Source organism: Protopterus annectens, chromosome 14.part0, assembly GCF_019279795.1.
Source record: "Protopterus annectens isolate FY-2018-M chromosome 14.part0, PAN1.0, whole genome shotgun sequence".
NCBI lineage: Eukaryota > Metazoa > Chordata > Ceratodontiformes > Protopteridae > Protopterus > Protopterus annectens.
Window position 1 is genome coordinate 534,189,673 of NC_056748.1, and position 19,293 is coordinate 534,208,965.

At 41.6% G+C, this 19,293-nt stretch overlaps 1 protein-coding gene across 1 annotated transcript in view; it reads right to left on the reverse strand.

Annotated features, from left to right (window-relative positions):
* The window catches only part of BMS1 (BMS1 ribosome biogenesis factor), a gene marked incomplete in the record, with an annotated part of 1,196,647 nt that overhangs the window by 604,000 nt on the left and 573,354 nt on the right, over nt 1-19,293 (reverse strand).

Below are 19,293 nucleotides of genomic sequence, written 5' to 3' on the forward strand. Positions count from 1 at the left end.
ATAAAAGTGTTTTACATGTGTTTCTAAGTTCTTTGCAGGACTGGAGTAGGGTTGGAGTTTTATTTTTATCCAGGTTTTCCAAGCAATATCCCTCTGCCGCATAGTCGAGCATGATTGCTTAGTGAGCCAGGGAGCACAGTTCGATTTCACCCGGACTTTTCTGGATGGAGCCATGCTGTTCAGAATATCTAGGAATATCTTGTTGAACGCAGTAACATCATAATTAAGGGGAAGGTTATAAAGGAAGGTCCAGTTTATTTTGGCCGTTGCAGAGTTAAATGTATCTGGGTCAAATTGTGTCAGGTTATGATGCTCTCTGTAGAGGTGTTCTTTGGGTGTCTGTTGAGAGTATCTATGGATATAGATAGGAGAATGGTCGCTCAGGGAATTGGGAATTATGCCACGGTTGTGATAGAAACAAGCAACAGAAATAAGGATCCAGTTTAGGATGGAGCCAGAAGTGGGGTTATTGTTAAGTTCTGGTAGGGGAAGACATGACTTGTTGGAAGCCATATAGATTGATGGCATGAGCAGAGGAAGTGGAGGAGAGAGAAGACCAATCAATATTAACCATCACCAAGTATAATGGTTTCATAGGGAATGTTTAGGATGAGCCATGACAGAAAGTTTTCTAACCTCCTCTGATTGGTTCTTACAGTTATTATGCAATATTTTATATTCCCTAGTAATTATTCCTTTTTTTTTTTTTTTTTTTTTTTTTTTTTAACAGCATCTGTTCTAGATTCCACTAAAAAACTTATCAGTGTTGGTCTTTCATTTAGGACCACCCTATTTCTTTCACTTTGCCTATACTCTATATCCGTCCTTGATAGGGAAGGCAATCGCCAACCTGCAGTTCAAATAAATTCTTGGCATCTTTCCATTCTACTACCTTTCCCTCTCCAGTTATTTGCTCCCAATACCTTGGATCCTTTGCAAGTTTTCTACAATACATTCCAGCCTCCTCTTGCCTATTGTCTGTCTCCCTAATTGCAGCCATCTTTATCGGCGGAATCTCCTTTCGCCATTCCTGTGTTGGCTTAGTTCTTAGAATACTTTCTGCTACTATATGAAAATCTGCATCCAAAATCTCAGTCTCTCCTTGTTTCTTCAGCTTCCCCTGTTTCATCATCATCCCTTCCCATGTCAAATTATAGGTTTCTGCTTGTGCTATGTATAGGTGCATCAAATGTGTAGCTCTGAAATATCCGTTCAAATCGAGTCTGTATCTATCAATTTTGGCATCACTTTTGCCATTCTTTTAGCCATTATAAACAAACACTTTACAATCATGGCTTACTATTGAAATGGGCCTGTATGAAGCTGGATCTGATGGATCTTTACCCTCATTCGGTATTGCAGCTTTCACCGCTTTCTTCTAGGATGTTGGTGGTACTTCTCTTAAAATACTGTTAAAACAAAGATCTGGAAGGTTTTATCAGTTTTCCCTCCTAACTTCCAAACTTCCACAGAAATCCTGTCTACTCCTGGGGACTTTCCTGTAGATTGGTTATATATAACCTTTTTTAATCTCATCCCTTCTATCCTGTTAGTAATTGAGCCTCATCTACCACTAACCTTGGAATATTTAATTCTTCCATAAACATTTCCATTTGTACCGTTTCTCAATTTCTATACTTCTCTGCTTTATATAGACTTTCATAGAATTCCTGAAATATTTATAACACCTCTACTGGATATCCTGTTATCTTCCTTGTTGAAGGCTCATTAACCTTGGTGACAGCCCTTTCTACTTTCTGTTGCCTGAGTTGTGCTAAAAGTTTGTGCTTTAGAGTTATCATAAAAAAAAAACAAAAACAAAAAAAACAAATACTTTATAACAATATTTCTAAACTCATGCATATTTCTGAGGTAATCCCTTATTTTCTTTTTATCGTTCTGCAGTTGCTCCTCTTCTTGTTCTGTGAGATTCCCCCTATTCTGCAATACTTTTAACATTTATCAGTCCCTCTAAATAATTCTTGTTACTTCTTAACTATACCTCTCTTTCGTTTATTTCCACCCTATTTTTTAAACTCCACTTTAATTTTATCCTACTCACTAAATTTTATCCTACTCACTAGCTATACTTTCAGAAGAAATTTTCTCTCTTACTCTCTCCTCTCCTAACTCTTTGCACTACCCATTCTTTCCATTCTCTTCAACAGAGAGAGGAGGAGGGGGAAAGCTTATTATTTTTTATTCATTGCTTTTTCACTTTAGTTATTATTGACTCATGACCTGAAATAAGAAGTTATGTCTTACCATAACGATCCATGTGAATTGTTCATCTCGCCTTTGTTCTTACACACGGGTTCGGAGCCGATCCTCGGCTGCGAGTCGGCCGCATCACTAGCTCGCATCTTCGAGAAAGCTCGAGGCACAGTAATATCCTATGATCCTCCGGTGCTAACCCTCAGATCTAGTTTGCTATACCAGAAGAATCCCTCTTAGAAATATGTCGAAAACACTTATGAACAAATACTACGAATTGTCTGAAAACCCTACTGCCAGGTAGAGGATAAAAGATGCCATTACTGATGTTAATAACATGTCAACCATACCTAGAAAAGGCTGAAAAGGAATCTAATCGAAAACCGTTCTCCCAGACCATAGGACGGGGGAAGGAGGGGGGGGAATGTAAGAACAAAGGTGAGATGAACAATTCACATGGATCGTTATGGTAAGACATAACTTCTTAATGTGAAATTGTTCAATCTCGCCGTTTGTTCTTACACACGGGTAGCGTCCCTAGCTCCTTTTTTCCCAGGTGGCTCAAGGGAGAACATTCTTGAGTACAGTGGAACCAAACGTCACCCTGTCCCTGGAGTTCTTGTCTAGCTTGTAGTGGGCGATAAAGGTATGTGGTTTTGCCCAAGTTGCCGCTGCACAAATGGTATCTAAAGGCAAACGAGCGGTATGGGCTGAAGAGGTAGCAACCGCCCTTGTAGAATGAGCTCTGGGTTTGAAAGGAAGTTGTTTGGATTCAGCATATACGAATTTTATGCAATCCGAGAGCCATTTGGATAAGGTAACCTTCGTTACTGCCTGTCCTTTTCTTTGGTCAGCATATGATACAAATAGTTGATCCGACTTTCTGTACTCTTTTGTCCTATGTAAGTAAAATCTTAGCTGTCTGTGAACGTCCAACTTATGCAATGTGTATTCCAGCTTATTGGAATGATTTTTAAAGAAGGTAGGCAGTTCAATAGATTGGTTGATGTTCTGAATCGAACAAATCTTCGGAAGAAAGGATGGATTAGTGCGCAAGGTTACTCTATCCGGATGAAAAATCATGTACGGGGATCGGATAGATAGAGCCTGTAAATCTGAAACTCTTCTGGCTGAAGTGATGGCAACCAGAAAGAGTGTTTTCCATGAAAGCAATTTTAACGGAGTTGTGGTTGCTGGTTCAAAAGGGGGCAACATGAGTTGTGACAGCATGAGATTAAGATTCCAAGGTGCTATTGGATTACGAAAGGGGGGACAGAAGTGAAAGGTACCTTTCATGAAGGCTTTACAAAGCCTGTGAGACATAAGAGAACCATCCTTACGGCCAGTATGAAAATTGGATATAGCGGCCAGTTGAACCCTTATAGTGGATGTTGATGCTCCTTCTTGAAAAAGTGTGGTGAGGAAATCTAGTATCTGGTGTACTGGGGCCCCGAATGGATCTATACCTTGTTTGGAGGCCCAGTGCACAAAACGGTTCCATTTGCTGATGTACAATTTTCTTGTAGATGGTTTGTGAGAAGATACAATAATTTGTTGTACTGCAGGAGATAGTAACTCCGACCTGGCTAAGATGGGAAGCGGAGCAGCCAAGCTGTCAGTTTGAGGGACTTGAGGAAGGTGTGAGGAACTCCCGACGAGTGTGTCAACAGATCTGGCTCCGGGTCCAGAATCCATGGTTCCTCCACTTGATGGGATTAAAGGAAGGGAAACCAGATTTGTCGAGGCCAGAATGGGGCCATCAGTATTATGGTCCTGTCCAGACATTTGGCTTTCTGCAAAAACCTGGGAATTAGTGGAACAGGAAGAAAAGCATAAAGGAGACCCGGGGGCCAATCGTATACCAGTGCGTCCCTGGGGACACCCCCTGGGGGGGGGGGTAACAGGGCAAAATAGCTTCTGCATTTGGCATTCAAAGGGGATGCAAACAGGTCGCAGCAAGGCTGGCCCCATCTGCGGAAGATCTCTTCCGCTACTTGACGTTTGAGGGACCACTCGTGAGGGAACAGGATGGCTCTGCTCAACCTGTCCGCGATTACGTTGGAAATCCCTGGGATGTGCCTTGCTATCAGAAAGCGTCCAGTGGACTTTGCCCATTGCCAAATTCTGAGGGCCTCTCTGCATAACGGGTAAGATCTGGTTCCCCCTTGCTTGTTTATGTACCAGACCACTGACATGTTGTCTGTCTGAACTGTCACTGTTCCCCGAGGTAAGGACTCGTGAAAGTGTTGCAATGCTAGAAACACTGCCCTCATCTCTAGAACATTGATGTGCAGATTGTACTCCATGTTGGACCATTGACCTTGGACTGTTTGTCCCTGAAAGAATCCCCCCCACCCTATCAGGGAAGCGTCCGTGGTTAGAGTTGCTACCGGACTGGGTAATACAAAGGGTCGTCCTAGTGTTAGCTCTTGACTGTGTATCCACCACAAGAGATCCTTCTTGCAATAATTCGTGATCCAGATTTCGTGAGACAGTGGAAGTTGTAGATACGACCATTGGGCGAATAGCATCCATTGAAGGATCCTCATGTGCATTCTGCCTAAGGGAACTACAAGAAGGGATGCTGCCATCAAGCCTAGCACTCTTAATACTTGTCGTGCAGAGACTCTGTTGTTCTGAAGAAGGAGCGAAATTTGGTGCCTGAGGTCTGACACTCTTAACGGGGGGAGAGTAACTTGAGCAAGGGAAGTGTCTAGCTGTGCTCCTATAAATAAGATACGCTGTGACGGCGATAAGACAGATTTTCCAAAATTCACCGTTATGCCTAGTGAAGAGCAAAGATTGATGGCGTAGTCCCTGGCTTGTAGAAGATGACACTTGGTGGTGGCGGAAAGGAGCCAGTCGTCTAGATAAGGAAACACCCGGAATCCCTTTCGTCTCAAGTGAGACGCTACTACTGCCATGCATTTGGTGAACACCCTGGGGGCGGAGGTGAGACCAAAGGGCAGAGCGCGAAACTGGAAATGACTGGCTCCCAGCCGGAAGCGCAAATGATCTCTGGACGCCCTGGCCATTTTGATATGGTAGTATGCGTCTTTGAGATCTATAGAGCACATCCAGTCGCCCTTTTGCAGAAAAGGGAGGATTGACTGAAGCGTGACCATCCGGAACTTTTCCTTTTTTACAAAGGTATTTAACTTGCTGAGGTCTAAAATTGGCCTCCAATCCCCTGTTTTCTTTGGAACTAAAAAGAACCTTGAGTAAGTTCCGGATCCAATTTGTCCACTGGGACTGGTTGGATGACTCTGTTTTCGAGCAACCTTCTTATCTCTATGGTTGCTTGGTCTCGCAGACTGGGTGGAACATCTGGGAGTTTTTTGGAGTTTGGTGGTATTGTTATGAAGGGGATGTTGTAGCCTCTGGTAACTATGCTTTTTACCCAGTAATCTGATGTAAGATTTAGCCAGGCCTCTGGGTATAAAGCCAAGCGACCCCCGACTGCCTCCAGAGCCGGACAGCCGGGCCTGCACTCAGGAGTGCTGGAAGGGTTTTCCAGAGAAGGTCTCTCTGTCACCCTGATTTTGCGGACCCCCTCTGCCGGCTGGGCGTCTTCCATTTCTTCCCCCTCCTCTGCCTCTGGAGGGGGCGTCACTTTGGGTGTGTTGAAAAGATCCCAGAGTCTTTCGGAACCACATCTTTCCTCCTCGTTGCCCTTTAGGGTAGGGTCTAGATGGAACGGAAAAACGGACCCCTACGGCAGACAGGGTCTTCCCTTCTTGTTCACACCTCGTGAGAGTCTCCTTTACTTTGGGCCCAAACAGGGAGGCACCATCAAAGGGGGCATTGGCAAAGGAAGACTTAAAGGCTTCCGCAAAGGAGCATAAGCGCAACCAGGATTGTCTTTGCAGTGCAATCGCTGAAGCTGCCGCTCTACTCGATCCTTCGGCTGCATATGAAATCAGCCTCATGGACGAGTTGACTATGGAATTTAGGGTGTTAAGTTGCGCTGTCACTTTCTCGGTGACAGCAGCATGTGTGTGTCCCTGAAGAGTATCTCCTAATTCCTTAATGAGATCTCTTTGTAAACGCGTAAAATGCGTAAGGTAGTTGAGCGATCGGATGGAAAAAGTCACCGAACTAAATATGCGCTTCCCATATCTGTCCATTGTCCTAGAATCCTTATTAGGAGGATGGACAGAGGAAGATGATTCAGACATCTCTTTCTTAGTGGCTGCCGCCACCACCATAGTGTCTATGGGAACCCCTTTTGTAAGATAGGCTTTATCTTGGGGAGCTGTCATGTATTTGTTGGGTTTACGCGGGACTGGTTCCACTGTATCAGGTGTTTCCCAAGCCCTCCGAGCTACTAGATCCATGAGATCATCAAAGGGAGGAGTCACCCAGGAGGTAGAAGGTTGAGTCCCAAATGCCTTCAGTAAAACCGATTCATCCGCAGAAGGGGTAAGGGTTTGCCAGTCCCCTCTTTACTTCAGGATTTCTAAAATGTCTGCAAAGGAGACATCCTCAGAGGTGGACCGTGGGGACCCTTCTGTTTCATCTAAATCAGTATCAGATGTAAGAGATTCCTGTGGGGAATCTATGTGCCTCCTCTTGCACAGTCGTTTCCTCGGAACATCCTCAGTGGGAGCTTCTGGGGATGCATCTGAGGAACCAGAGTCTCCCTGTGGGGATTTCTGAGGCATTGGGTCTCGACGCTTGGTAGGTACCGAAGGTACAGAAGCAGAACGCGGACCTTTTGGGGAAGGAGATAAAGAAGCCGATGAAGTAAGTGTCTGATCCGACAAGACCTTCCTCATGATGTCAAAGGCATCGGTGCCCCGACCCGAAGATCCGACCCGATCCGAAGAAGGAGGTCGTTTCTCCGGAATCGGAACCACGGGCTCCGACACCGAGGACGGATCCGAACTGATCTGAGCCGAGGCACCGAGAGGAAGAGTCGGAACCGAAATCTCGGTTCGACTATCCCCCCCGGAACCCAGGAAAGATGTTCGGCTCCGAGACTCTCCAGCTGGTTCCGAAGGAGTCGGGGTCAACTGAGCCGATAGCACTACTGGAGGCTTCGGCACCGAGGGCTCTACAATCATCGGTTCTTCGACTCCTAACACCGATGACTCGACGGGTCTCGGAGGAGGAAGTGTCGAGGGAGCTGGAATAGCTTCGAGTTTTGAAACCAACTGGGACGAAACCTCGAGTAATTTTGAGAAAGCCGAGTTCTCCATAAGCTTCTGTACCACCCTGTCCACATCGGAGTCGGAAATGGGCCTCGAAGAACGGGTCGAAGGAATCGAAGCAGTCACCGAGCGAAGGATAGTAGATGGTGGTACCTCTGATACCGGCTCCAAGACCTGAGCCTCGTGCAGAGATAAGGTCTCGACACCCGGCACCGAAGTCATAGGAGCCGGTGTCCGAATTTGAAAAAAAGTGCTCGGAGCCGATGACTTGGGCTCCGACACTCTTGAAGACTTCGAAACCTGTTCAGCCTTGTCCAGGGCCTCTTGAAACTCAGGTTTGATTAAACCTCTGTCCACCAACTTCCTGCTTCTTTCCAGCATGACCCTCCCACTAAAGGAATGACAGATGGAACAGTCTTCCTGCAAGTGGAGAGGGCCAAGACAGTAGACGCAGGAAGAATGGTTGTCAGTAATGGACATCTTCTGTCCACACTGACACCTTTTGAATCCACTCTTAGTCTTTTCTGACATTCTAGTAAAAGACAGCACTATATAGAAAAGAATTTTTAACTACCAAATCAGTATATAAGTATCTAAATATATATAAATGTATAACAAACACACCACAGCACACTGATATATATGTATATATATATATTGAAAGAAAAAAAGAAAAAAAAAGTTAACTTTCTTTAAAAAATACTGTAAGTTGTTAGACAAAAAAATGGCCTAAGGCCCTTACTAATAATTTTAAAGGTAACAAACTACCTAACTAGTTCACACAACTACTATCTATATGAAGCTATCAATTATAAAGATAAAGATTACAAGAATATAGAAAATATAACTATATTTATCAATAAAAACAGTAAAAATTGTACTGGCCCGAGCCTCTCGATGTGATCTGCTGCTAGCAGCAAACTAGATCTGAGGGTTAGCACCGGAGGATCATGGGATATTACTGTGCCTCAAGCTTTCTCGAAGATGCGAGCTAGTGATGCGGCCGACTCGAAGCCGAGGATCGGCTCCGAACCAGTGTGTAAGAACAAACGGCGAGATTGAACAATTTCACATTAGTTACTGGGTGCATATCACAACTTTCAATTAAATGCACATGTTCCTGTGAAATGTAAATTCTGTCTAGCCTAGCCTAGTTTATGTATCTTGGGGAGTAATATGCAAATTCACACCAAAATCCTACTACTGAATTCACATCATCTATGCCAAATATTTTCATAATTTTGTTTTTTAAATCTACCCTCCTTTGTTATATTTTCTCTTCTGCCCCCAAGACATCTTCACTGCTGCAAATCAGATTCCTGTCCACACCTACAAATAATATTCCTTGCTGAAAGCCAATTACTTCTCCCAGAAGTTTAAGCTCCATTATAACAGTTTTATGTGGAATATAAATACATATCAGTGCAATCCTCCTCCCTTGCTGATAGCCCCTTAATACTACAAAATCTGTTATCTTTTTTATCCTCTTCTATCACTACTGATGCGATTAATACATCAATACAATCCTCTTGCGATTAATATAAGTACTCCTCTTTTCCTTTGTCCCAGGTATTCCACTGAACAACCATCCTGAAACCTTTATTTGCCAAATTCACATGTTCAGTGCTTTCCAAGTGGGTCTCCCTCTAGCACAGCTCTTTGCACTCTAAATTTTTAATATCGTTTGCTACTCTTTTTTGTATTTACCTGAAAGACCACTGACATTTAAAGACATTACACAAAGCATCATTGTGTTGAAAAGTTTTTATTCCCACCTTTTAGGTGTAACAGCTTTTTTGTTAAGTGCCTAGTTCCAGATTTTGCGTTACATGTGGCAGGTTGAACTTTTATATAGTTGTTTCTTGTCATATCCATTTATAGCCTATGTCACACATACTACAAAACGTTGTGTTTTATTGAAAGCTCTCAAAAACACATCCCCAATACCCCCTAAAACCTACTGACGTAATACTAGCATACAAAACTATGTAAATTTTCAAATAATGAAGTTTTACCCTCCTAAGAGGAACATGTATCCCAAACTGACAGTCACTCATACTTGGGTTAACCCTAAAAGAAAGGTTATCCATGCTAAGACGCATGGAACAACCTGCGCTTCTACTAAGTGCTGTCTGGTTTTTATAGCTCTCCCAGCTGTGAAAACATATGAATGAATGCTTGCAGAAAACAATCTCCTACCCATTTCTCTTTATCAGACTGTCTTCATGAAGACATGAGGACCAGATAAATGTATGCTTAGTAGCAATTTTCTATTTGCTATTCAATGTTGTTTTGCATTTACTTACTTTCTCTTAAAACCTGTTACTCATCAAGTGAAGGGCCTTTATTCTCCTAGGCAAAAATGAGAAAGTGTACTTACATTTTTTCATGTGCTTTTGACCAGACTTTTCTTTTCTTTACATTGCAGTGCCTACATTTCTTAAAACTGAACAAGGAAAAAGAGGGATGAAGGGAAAAAGACAAAAAAAAAAAATAAAAAAACATGAGCACCTATTTACATTAGTATCCCCATTACACTTAAAAATAACTGAGAAAACCTTATAGCATGCAAGAAAATCATGCACTATAAAAATATTACTTTTAAGAAAAAAATTTGTTTTACTTCCTCCCCTCTAAGTATTTTTCTGAATAATGACAAAGTATGGCATGTGTTTTAGAGTCCCCTACAAGTTTAACAAAGTCAAAAAAGTCCAATATTTCCAGATTTTCTTGTTCCATCATGTTTCATAAATATTAAAATTACTACTTTGTAATCCCACATTTGTCAATTTCTAAGTTACTGGTTTGATTCCTGTTCATCTCCATCTCTCAAATCCGGTTTCATTTCCACAGTACTTTTGATTCTTCTAGTCGACTTGTGCTTTTTTCCTTCTCTCAAGCATTTTCTGTCGAAACATTGGAACAGGTCTGTTGAAACACTGGAACAGGTTTCAGCGGCACAGTCTCTCTGTGGTCTTTATTACCAAAACAAGAGGCAGAATTCTCCTTCTGTTTCACACCTCACTTTCTGTTCAACAAACTTTTGTATTTCCTCCTTAGCATGCACTGCAGCAAAAATTTTGTCCCACCAGGAAAGAATATTTTGAAGATAGCTGGGTACAGCAGTTTGAACCTCATGCCTGCTTCGACATTCCCTGAACAGTGGAATAAATTTACTCTTCTGCCTGGTGTACAATGAGTAGTGCTTACCACTTTTAGTACTTGGTCCTTCTTCCACAGTTTTGTCAGAATCAATGCCTTCTGCTGGTAGGAGTGCATATTTACTGTTAAAGGTCTAGGCTGTTTTCTCATTGCCAGGTTTGGAGCATACACACAATGTTTCTTTTCAAGTAACAATTCTTGCTGTGGAATACCACTCCAGCTGCTCGTTTGTGCTTTTCTAACATTAATACAGTTTTTTCCTTCCAGCTTCTTTGGTAAAACAGAAAATCTCAGATTTTCCCTACGTGTTCTATCTTCTAATTCTATTATTTAGACCCAGAGACGGAGTTGAGGGATGACCTTCTTACATCCCAGCATTCATACATTGGTCCTTGGACATGTCGGTTAGGGATAAGGTAAAGATTCTGGAAATCTGGCCTGCCATGGGCTTCTTTCATGGCAGGAAGACCCAAGAATCAGTACTACTTGAATATGTACAATTACGGTAAGTGTGACACAATTGTACTTTCTTTCTCAGCCTTTACCCCGATGTCTGATCACTACTCTCCCCCCGCCTTGCCTTACATTCCTCCTAGTGTGGCACCTTGCACTTTCTTTCTTTCCTTTATAAAAAAAAAAAAAGAAACAGAGTATTCATTTTCTGTCTTGGCTTTTTTCATATGCTTCACGTTTTTCTCCCATATCTGTTTAAACTGGTCAGGTATTTCTGCTTTCATTACACATCTCTGCATTACACCAAAAGACACCTTTAATGTTCTTCAAACTGACTACTGCTGCAGTTAAGCTATATGAGCTATAGCCTACATAGGATTTAACAACTGGCCAGCTTCCAAAGCTTCAGGGCACTTTCCACACACCCAAACCATCTAGCTTGAACTGAGCTAACTAAAAGACAGGTTTGGGCACCAAGCCCTTCACAGCACTCCTCCCTGCCATGAAGAGCGCTCCTCTGCAGGCTTTTGGGAATCAATGGTTGGATAACACTGTTCTATTGCTGGGTAAATAAGTTCTGTTAGAGAGAAAAAAACTACACTACTTTTATCTTATGAAAACTGGTTTTCTGTAACAAAAAAAAAAAAACGTTTTACAGCTATAGAAAAGTGTTTTTGACTGTGATGTTACTTTTATGTACTTTTAAACATGAATGTATTTTCTTTTGTGGTAAAAAGTTAAAACCTACTTTTTTTGTCGGGAAACTTGTATTTTTTTGTGGAGGAAATAATTACATTTTTGCAACTTTGCTCGTTTACAGACTATTTCTGCTAAACTTCCCCTGGGAATAGAGCATCATTTTTGGCTTGACCACAGAACAAACTACTGGTCCCTTGGTCAGACTTTCTTCCAGGCACAAAACAGAAAAAGTTCACTAAGCAGCCTTTTCCACTACAGCAGGCTAGTAATTTGCCTCAGCCATAGGTGGGTGACCCCTGCTGTGACTAAAACTGGTTTCTCAGACCACTCAAGTTTTCCTCAGATCCCTCTGGTGTTGACAATTCAGCTAACATTGACCACGAGTTTAGCCACTTCCTCTGTTGCCCCTCTCAGTGGGCAAAGGACAGCTGCACATGTTGGTCATATGAGAAGGAACACAGAATGTGCCCCTACTTAAGAATGTTGTGTTCATCCCTGGGGAAGATGTTGCTTACAATACTAGGTCTGTTTGCCCCAACTTTCCAGCCAAAAAGAGACTGGAATCTAAACATTTAACTACTCTTGTCAGTTTCTTTGGACAGGAGTAATTTATTGGACTTCGCTCAGGGTCTTGGCTAATGACCGTTCTTATAAGGTGGCTTGTGGAAAAAAAGTCATTTTTACCTGAAGAAGTTCAAGATTTTGAATCTGTACGAGAATGTGAAGGGCCAGATGCAGGCTCTTCTCCTCAGGTTTCTGGTTCAGACTCAAAGGCAAGCATGTCACCTGAATCTCTCAGTAAGGGACCCATTTTCTCTGAGATTACTTTGAGTGTGCCAGTGCTTTCAGTGGGAGAACACTGAGGTGTTTCAGTCCCAAGGAAATTACTATGAATTTTCAGAACCTTCACCCATCCCCTCTCCAACACGCAAATGCAGCACTATCAACACTGGAGGATGCATGTCACAATCTGTGGTTTCCATGGCAACCAGCCTACTGCACCTAAGAAAGCTGATTGTAAATTCCTCATTCTTTCAAGTTTTTACAGACCACTGCCAGACCTGACCCAGCAGCTATAGCTTTAGTCAATCCAGCTGCTGCTAAACATTTTGATAATTCTAATACTTCCTTCTGAAAAGGATGCCAAAGCTTTTGATAAGTTTGGGTAAAAAGTGTATGCTTCTGCAACTTGGATTTTATTAGTAGTTTGAATTGTCACACTCGTAAGTTAAAGTTAATACTGAGCAATTGCAAAAGTCTGAGGAATGTTTTGGCTGCATTTTTCTCTTGTGAATAAAAATCTGTTTTGTCTGGATTAATTTCTTTCTGTTTCTCAGATCACTGCTCATAGTCTGAAATATGTTTATGACTCACAACACATACTTCTAGGGATGTTGGCAATGCTACTGCGTTGAGGAGGTTAGCCTGGCTGCATTCTCAGAACCTTCCAGAAAATGTTAAAAATGAAACTGAATTCTGCTTTGCAGAAAGATTTAGTTTTTGCACCATCTGCTGCCGATGTTATCAAAAAGTGTGATGAATGAGAAGATGATTCAGTGAATCTCTCAGATTTTGCAGCCCTTCTCCAAGTTCCTGGTATCTTCTTATCCCTCACCCAGTTTTGACAAGAAACAACCGTTTCAGTGGAATGCTGGTAAGCAAATGTTTAATAAACACTGGCAGAGAGGTTACAAAAAGGAAGCTGCCCCCCCCCCCCTCCCACACACACACACAGCAAAGGGCTGTCAAATAAGGCAGAATTGTTGTTATTTAAGGGCCCTTGCTCCTTTCAGAAAGCCTGAATCTCCCATTTCTCTCTTTGGCAACAGATTGTTTCAAACAAATTAGTTCTGAAGCTGATCCAGCTAGGACATAAGATGGCAGTGGGAAAAAATTCCTCCTTTTCAGGGGCTTCTTCCTCACTCACCAGACCAAATCCTTTCCTCCTGTCGCACACCGCATGCTGTCGGGGGGGGGGGTAATAAAAGCTGCCCCTGTTACTTCCCAGTTGGGGAAACAAGTTTTATTCAAGAATGTTTTGATACCAAAGAAAGGAAATCCATGGAGGCTAGTTCTGGATCTTTCTTTCATGAATCAGTGCCCTTGTTCAAAATCCTTTCCCTTCACAGCCCGTTACCCCCCCTTAAATCCTTTCCCTTCATAGCCTATTAACTTTTCTTCCTCATTTAAGTTTTTCAGTAACTGTAGATTTAAAAGATGCATATCATTACATTCCTGCACATCCACATTTCAGATCCAGACACACAAAACTACAAGTTCTTTGCTTTACCCTCTGAACTATCCACTACCCCAAGAGTCCTCTCAAAATGTCTAGCTCCTGTCATAGCAAACTGCAGGCTACAGGGTATCCAGATTGTTCCATATTTAGATGACCTGCTTATCATCGTAGTGTCTCTTTCAAAGTGTCAGGAATCTCTCATTTGGATGAGAGGTCTCCTACACAGCCTGGCATTCCAGGAGAACATTCAGAACTCTTTTTTTTGTCCATCACACAGGACTGTGTTTCTGGGCTGTATGCCAGATGCCTCAGTACAAACCAGGCTTTCTTCCAGAAGAAAAATTGATCTATATTTATGGTACCCCATGTACTTACTGATTGCTTCTTCATGACTAGGTCCAACCCACTCTGGGCTCACTTGGCTCCCCTACCCTACCTCCATTCCCACACACACCCCTCTTCCACTAGATTTATATTTCCTGTAACATCTCCCCTTCATCTTTGTCAACCATTACTCTCCCATACAGTATTGGTGAAATCCTCCCCTAATCCCTTCCTTAACTCCTCCATCTGCTTCCTCTATTCACTAGTACCTCCCACCACTCTTACGACTCCCTGAAATACACCAATCTAACCCTCACCACTTAGCACAATATCTACTCACTGTACAATATGTCCTTCACCACAAAACTCACTATCTTCTTCAAAATCCCCAGTGCTCATCTTCTCATTCTATCCCAAATTACTTCATTCTATAGCTTGCTATAGTCAACCTCTCCAAAATGTCCCACCCTATCCACACACGAAACAAATACAGTTTTCTTTGACATCTCATCTTCCTTATTCAATTACTATATCTTTTCCAAACAAAAGTAAAACTGTCCCGTTAAAACCAAACTTCAATTCTTTATGCCCATTCTAGGCGTCTTTCACATACCCAGCATCTTCACATCCTTATAAATCATCTCTTGATTCTCTCTCAGTGCGGGGATATTCACCCCAGTCCTGGCCCCAACAACTCACTATCCATTAACCAACCTTCCACCACTCAAAACCTATGTATAATAACAATAAACGTATATAGTATCTGCAATAAAATTACAGAATTCCAAGTCTGGCTTTCTCACCATAACCCTGTAGCAGTCACAGAAACTGGTTAAAACCGCATACATCAGACACTAAAATTATCCCAGCAGGATACAACAATCTCCGAACTGACAGACTCCATAAAAAAGGTGGGGATGCAGCATTAATCTACCGTGAATCCTTAATTATCACACTCTTTCCCAAACTTGTGCCAATCTTCGGTAACATTAAAGTATTACTGGTATGCCTACACATAAATAGCAATACAAACGTATGCTTTGCTGCACTTTATATTCCCCAAGGCCAAAATATTCATGTTTTGGAAGACTTCTTATCCTGGACAAACCATAACATATCCAATTAAACTATCATTCTTGGCAATACTAATATAAACTGGCAAACTCTCATTTCCAACTCCCCAGCAAATAGTATAAATCTGCGCAACTATGCACAACTTATCACAGGCCCTACATGCACGTTAAACAACCATAGTGAGACAACCCCAGACTGGATTCTAGTCTCTGACCCTCAGAAATATTCTAACACAGGAACCCTCCCAAATACCTTAAGTGACCACTTACCTACCTTCACCCATAAAACCCACACTCAAATACCAAAAACACATTCATACAGAACATCTAGAAACCTTACACATTTCAGCCAAAACTTACTCATAAATACTCTAACAGCCCACAATTGGACTCCAGTAAAAAAACTACCACTGGAACATACTATAATCTATTTCACACCTAAAGAACAAAGCAAAACCATGCAACCTTGGCTAATAAAATATACCACACAACCCCTCCTTTCCAGAGACAGAGGCTGGAAAGAAAAACAGAGAACCCCACAAAATGAACTTAATTACAAGCAACTTTGTAATAGTGCCAAAAAATTTGTCATTAATGACAGACAAAAAAAAAAAAGAAAACTACTTCTCTACACAAATTATCCACCCAAATAAATAACCCCAAGTTACAGAAATCTGCTTTCTCGCTTCTTAACCCTGAAACCCTACATAATCCTACACCATCTCATGACAAAGACTCAAAAGAGATTGCCCAAAAGTTCAAATCTCACTTTATTAACGCCATTCAAAAATCTGTCAAAGAATCCATTCCAGAAACTAATAGACAAATAGTCTAGAAATTAACTCAAATTTCACTCACCATAACCCGATCTTTCATTCCACCCACACCAAAGAAAACTATCATCCCATCAACTCCTACTTTCACTATACAACCAGTACCCACTTCTCTAGTGCTTAAACTCCTATCTAAACTGAGACCATGCTCTCCCTCCGCCAACAGCCATTCATCAGAATATCTAAACCTTGCAGCTGATGCTATAGCATACCCTGTCTGCATTCTTTATTAACCGCTCATTCTCAGAATCATACGTCCCTCAACTCTGGAAAAACTCCATTATAACTCCTTTGCACATAGGTGGCAACACCAATGATCTTTTTAACTACCGGCCCATCTCTATACTTTCAACTTTATCAACAATCCTAAAAAGGTGTATACACATTCAATTGCTAAAGCATCTCCCTGACAATAACCTGCCACCCACCAAACATGGTTTTTGCCCAGCTCACACTACCACTACAGCCTTACTCTCATTTACCAATACTGTGAACAAAGCTCTTGATACTGGTTTGCCAACTACAGGCATCTTATTAGACCTATTGAAGACGTTTGATACAGTATCACACCTTAAACTACTGCTACAACTTGAAACACTAGGATGCTCCCAACATTCCCTAGCTTGATTTTCCAGCTACCTAAACAACAGAAAATCTGTAAGATGGCAAAATAAGCAATCTGAATACCTGGTCAATAATACGGGAGTTCCAAAAGGATCTAGTCTTGGGCCTCTTCTTTTCAATATTTTCATCAATAATCTTCATACAGCATCCCAACAAACTACACTCATCCAATATGCTGATGATTCAACTATCATCTCCTCTTCTAGTAACTTTTCAGATCTCCTAAAGGTAACACAAAAAGCATTTACATTCATCGAAGCCTGTCTTAATGACACACAACTTTTACTGAATCCCCCAAAAATCTAAGCTCCTACTATTCTCAACAAAAGCACCAACTCATGACTTTAAGACATATTCACAAAACAACAATGAAATTGAATTAGTGAAGACAGCAAACTACTAGGCATTACAATTGATCACAAACTCGCCTTTCAGCATCATATTCACAATATTATAATAATAATTAAAAAAAAATTACTAAGCTTGGCAAACTTTACAGACAAACTGTATTTGGATAAGCCCACCAAGACAAAACTAGCAAACAGTCTGCTACTCCCATCCCTCCTTTATGAAGCCCACATCACTTATGAATTAACTGCAATCTTGCTACTATAAAATACCAAAGTTCAGCTCTAAAATGCCAAATCGCACACACTTCTGCCTGGCCATTAAAAAAATGAACTGGTTTGAATTCCCCAGTTATCTAAATTACAGCCATCTAACTCTCGACCATTGCCCTTCACTTCAAACAATACTACAAACATATACCCCAACATGGAATCTTCGGTCCACTGAGAAGCAGCTCTTAAGTATATCCAAACCCAGCAAATGAGCTGGACAAAGCCTTTATTCCTACACCATTGCCAAATTATGGAATACTCTGCCTTCCTTTATCACTAAACTAGACTCTATAAAAACCTATAAATCTGCACTAAAAAGCCACTACCTCCGTAATCATATCTGTTCCTGTGACCATACGTCTAAGCCAACATAAACTAAGTTAATCATCCATTTTTTCCTTCCTTCAAATTACATCTTGCTAACTTCTCATTGAGCCTAAAGAACTCCCTCCTTATCAGTTTAATCTCTAATTTTACTTTATCTCACTGACTACTCGTACCCCTAGCTCTAGAGCTGCCTAATTTCAAGAAAAGTCTACCTTGAAGTATTCTACTGTCTGAATGATATATCAATATGTTAATGTAGTCTGTACTAAACGTTTGAACTTGTTTATACTATTCAAATATTTCTGCATAAATATTTTTATATTTGTAACTGAAGCATTTACCCCGGGGCCTCCCCAAGAAATGTGTTCCTGACCCAGTGGACTTCCCTGGTCAACAAATGCCAATAAATAAATAAACACATATTTAGATCTACTCGGGGACGTTCCATGCAAACTTCTATCACTGAGAGGGAATACCTCAAGATTCTGGGTCTCATGGCATCCATGATTCTCATAATACCTTTTGCAAGACTCCGCATGACGAAAATACAATGGTATCTGAAGTCTCTTTGGCCCCAGCTGTGAAAACAGAAATCACTTGGTGGAGACATCAAATATCCCTGAACCAAAGTCTAACTTTCTCCCCTCCTGCTCCAAAGCAGTCGACCACAACAGACACCTCAAACATTGCTTGGAGAGCAGTATCAAGGAGAATAAAAGTGCTAGGTACCGGAGACAACAGACAAACAAAGGCACATATTCATAAAAGAGATGCTAGCTCTTATAAAGGCTGCCAAACTCTTTGAATCATCTGTGGCCACCAGGACCTCCTCAAGTAGTTACAGACAATACCACAGTGATGTGGTACATAAGCAAGGGGAACCAGATCTTACTCATTATGCAGACTAGCCATGTAAGCATGGGATATAGCTTTACAGCACAGTGTCCTACTGGCATACTGTCTTACATCAGAGCAAAACTGTGTGGCAGACAAGCTGAGTAGGACAAAGGCAGACCCTCACAAATGGAAAATGTTCAAATCATGACTCCCTGATCTAATCTGTGGGGAATTCCTCAGGTAGACCTTTTTGCTTCCTCTCCAATAAGCATGCAAAATTCTGTCCTCTTTCTGTCCTCTCTGAACAATCAACTGGCAAAAGTCTGTTCCAGGACTCCATGCAAGAAGGCCTGGAAAACAGATGCATTTTCTTTTCTTTGGACAGGAATGTTCTTGTATGCCTTTCCACCTTTTCCACTAATATCCAGGTTATTCCTGAAGATTCAGAAAGAATGCCCAAAGATCACTGTGGTGATTTCCTTCAAGCCCAGGGTGGGGCAATAACCATAAGCTTCCTCACAGAATGGATCTACTCACAGAAGAACAGGGGTGTTTGATACACCCAACCATCAGTCATCTTCAACTGACTGCCTGGATGATAGGGTCTTAATTCCTTTTAGTCACCTGTTTTCGCAGTTACTAATTGAGGCAAGAAAACCTGCTACTAGAAAATCATACATTAGCAAATGGAAAAGGTTTACTAGTCTGTGCCAGCAACATAACCAGCACCCATGT